This window comes from Henckelia pumila, chromosome 1, assembly GCF_033568475.1.
Source record: "Henckelia pumila isolate YLH828 chromosome 1, ASM3356847v2, whole genome shotgun sequence".
In the NCBI taxonomy this organism is placed as follows: Eukaryota; Viridiplantae; Streptophyta; class Magnoliopsida; order Lamiales; family Gesneriaceae; genus Henckelia; species Henckelia pumila.
In genome coordinates, this window is record NC_133120.1 from 90,249,923 (window position 1) to 90,253,451 (window position 3,529).

Sequence of the window (3,529 nt, forward strand, 5' to 3'; positions counted from 1 at the left end):
TCTTTTGCCATGAACTCTATTCCTTTTTCAAGGCGTTTCCATGGTTTATGGTCCTCCAGAAATTCTAGACCAAGAATGAGTTGATCTATTTCTTTTCCTGGAATTCCCCAGATTTGAACTTCCAATTCTCCAATATTTATCACTCCTTGGTAAGTTCCTTTTTCATGTTGTTCCAAATAGTAAATCGAGTTACAAGGGAACAAGTTCCGATGAATTGTAATTTCGAATACTATTTTCACTTCTTTCCATCCTTCTGGAGATCTAAGTTTTTCTATTATAGAAAACTCTTTTTCTTCTGGTGGAATTTCTTGAATAGGAGATTTGTCCCATCTCCTGCTTGTCATTCTGTCTCCTTGGAAAGATAACCTTCGGGGTTCTATTTTAAGGTCTCTGTATAGAACCGGTCTGTCTTGAATTTGAATATCTGTTTCCTGAATTAAAGGAAACTCGATTTTTTTCGGATATATTGCTTGAGCAACTTTCCCAAAGATCTCTGGAATTTCAATGAACTCATTTTTAATAAATAATTAAGAATGGTGAGTATTAGAAAGAGCATATAAAATTTGATACGTAATAGAATATGGCCTATTACCTTCCTTCATTAGTTTTTTTTCCTTGAAGTTTTGATGCAAAGTCAAGGCTCGACTAAAATCTCTATCAGCTAAATTGTAGGCTATTCTTGGATAAATAACTCACACAATTTTTCCTGCACATAAATTTCCCAAGATAGTTCCTAGAACCGCATCTTGTATATTCCCCATTCTTTTATCGCATACTACGATATCTATGGGTGAATCTATTCCCTCTTTAAAAGTAGCCTTGATCATAATCTGGATTGCTCCAATATGAATCCAAGACATTGTCTTTGCTACTTCTGCTTTTAATTTCTGTAATTCTTCTCGAATTTCTTCAAAGGGAATTAACTGCATTTCAATTTGATTACTGGTTAGTTCCATAGGGATCGCCATTTCCCTTCTGGATACCTTATAAATCAAATTATGTCTTCTTTGTCTTAGCCCTAGGTTTCCTAAGACTCTTTCAACTTGTCCTGCCGAAAATCCTTGGTACTTCTGTAATGTTGGATTTTCTCTCATAATCCTTTGGACCATATTATGAGATATCGTGGTTTGACTAAAGAACCCAGCCAAACTTTCATGTGTTTCATGGCGAAACACTTTCTCTTTACTCTGATTCTGATTCATCTTCAAAAACTTCTCGACTAAACAATAACTCTTCTTCGTATATGCTTTCATCTGAGGGGATATCCTCAAATTGATATACTTGGACTAGATCTTGAAAGAAGACCGCATCATCCATATCTGGTGTTGCTTCAAAGAGTTTAACTCCTTTTTTCTCGTTTTCTGGACAATTTGTAGATATATGTCCTCTTGCTCCACATGTCCAGCAGTTGCAATCCTTGAAACTTTCACTTGCTCTTGTATGAGTTCTTCTGAAAGTTCTTCTTGATGGTGTTCTTCCCCTGGTTTGTGATGAGCCTGTTGCTGGGGATGTTCTTGTAGGTCCACTTCTTCTACCTGATCTATAGGATCTGGCCTTTTGTTTGGACCAAAATGTTCTTGGTTTCCAAGAACTTTTCATTCTTTTATTATAGGGATTATTTCTAAATTTCTTCCTTTTAAATCCCTGTGATCTGTTTCCAATGATCGTTGGAAGATCATTTTCTCTATAACACAAAGGTGTACGCTTATCTATACCCCTTATTTTCTTGTAGTTCTTCTGTAATGCTGCCATATGGCACCATTTTGCTAATTTTCCTTTAAAAAAGGAGGCACGTCTTGCCAATGTATCAAGATTGCCTGAAACATATTCTTTAATCAGCATTTCTCTCCAGGGACTGGGTATTTTTTGCAAAAAATAGCTGAATAGCTATATTTTTCTCGACTCCCGAATTCCATCTGTATTTAGTGAATAACATAATGTATTCATCAACTAAGCATATATCATGTAACTCGAGGCTATAAAGAGCTTGAGTATATCTTCTCTTTTTCTCTGTATCTTGATTATTGAAATAGTATACCCCTATGAATTGTGCTTTAAATAGGGTGGCCATTCTTTCTCCAATCTCGCTGAGGGATTCTCCTGCTAAGATTGATTCCTTAGTTTCTGACATAGTCATCTCCCATGCGATCTTAACAGATCCCATTAGACTCATTTCTAGAAGTTTAATGAATCCTTCTTTATTGAGATCTAATGTCCCTGCTGCTATTCTCATAGCTGACGTCCAATCATCTATAATATCTTTTCTGTTTTTGAAGTCCAAAATATCAAGGTTTAACATAACCCCGTAAGGATGTATTGGATCTAAAACAGTTTTTCCGTAAGGAGTTTGATGGAGTGGGATTTTACTCCTTCTTGATCTGGTTCCTGCTGGATGTGAATTGTTTCCAACCTGAAACTCATTATGTGGTTCTTCTGTTTTAACCACATATCTTGGGGGATTCCCTATGGGTTGTTCACCCTCAGAGAAATTCATTTTTAGATCTACTACTTTGAGATTCGCAAAAAAATCCACAAGATCTTGTAGATCCTCGAGATTTAATCTTTCTAAAGTAGTCATCAGATAGTGTTTTTCTCTGATACTTCTTTTATAAGATTAATCATCATTTCATCATTGGTTAAAGGTTTTTGGACCATTTTGGTTTTACCTTTCTGATGTAACAAAGGTTCGGTACCAAATGAGAGTGGTAACCTTCCTCCTGTATTTTCTTTTCTAGAACCCGAAGTGTGTTCTAGATTTATGATTTTATTTTGAAGATCTTTTAGGTTTCCAAGAATTTCTTCTTGTTTCTTAAGGATTTCTTCAATTTGCCGAGGTATATCATACAGCTGATTGCTGTAATATTGTACCGTCTTTTGAATTTCTCTAAGATCTCTGGAGAGTTTAGAGGAATCTGGGGTAATCTCTAAAAATTGAGAGTTAGAAATCATTTTTCTTTATCTCTTCAAAATTTAGAGCATTAATCACAACCTGTTGTAAGTAATCTATTGTGAATAGATTAACTTGTTTATAGGATTTCATATGAATAAAATCCTCTTGATTCAAACCTTCGTTTGAAGTCATCTTTTTTTTAAAAAATCTTCTCCTCAACAAAGAAAAGCATGAATTATCGAATAATATTATGTCTGAATAATTAACCTAAGGCTCTGATACCATTTTTACGGATAATTCTTTGTACCATGAATAAGCACAAAATCTTCAGATTTTAGCATAAAGTCTTTAGATTTTAAGCATAAAAAAGCATAAATCCAGTACAAGAATTAAACAATTAAATATTCAAGTTTTGTGGTCCTAGGGAGCTATTGCAAAGAATCTTATGGGTAGAGAGTTAGGGCAAAGTCAAGTTTGGGTTTGGGGATTTATCACCAATTTGCTCTTATTATATTATATAAACATTCTCTAAAATTATGTGAAATTATAATAATTAGTATATCAATTAAAATTTTCAGTTCTAGTAACAAATGATTTAATTTATTTAGATTATTAGTTAAATGATAAGCCTTGTGAGAT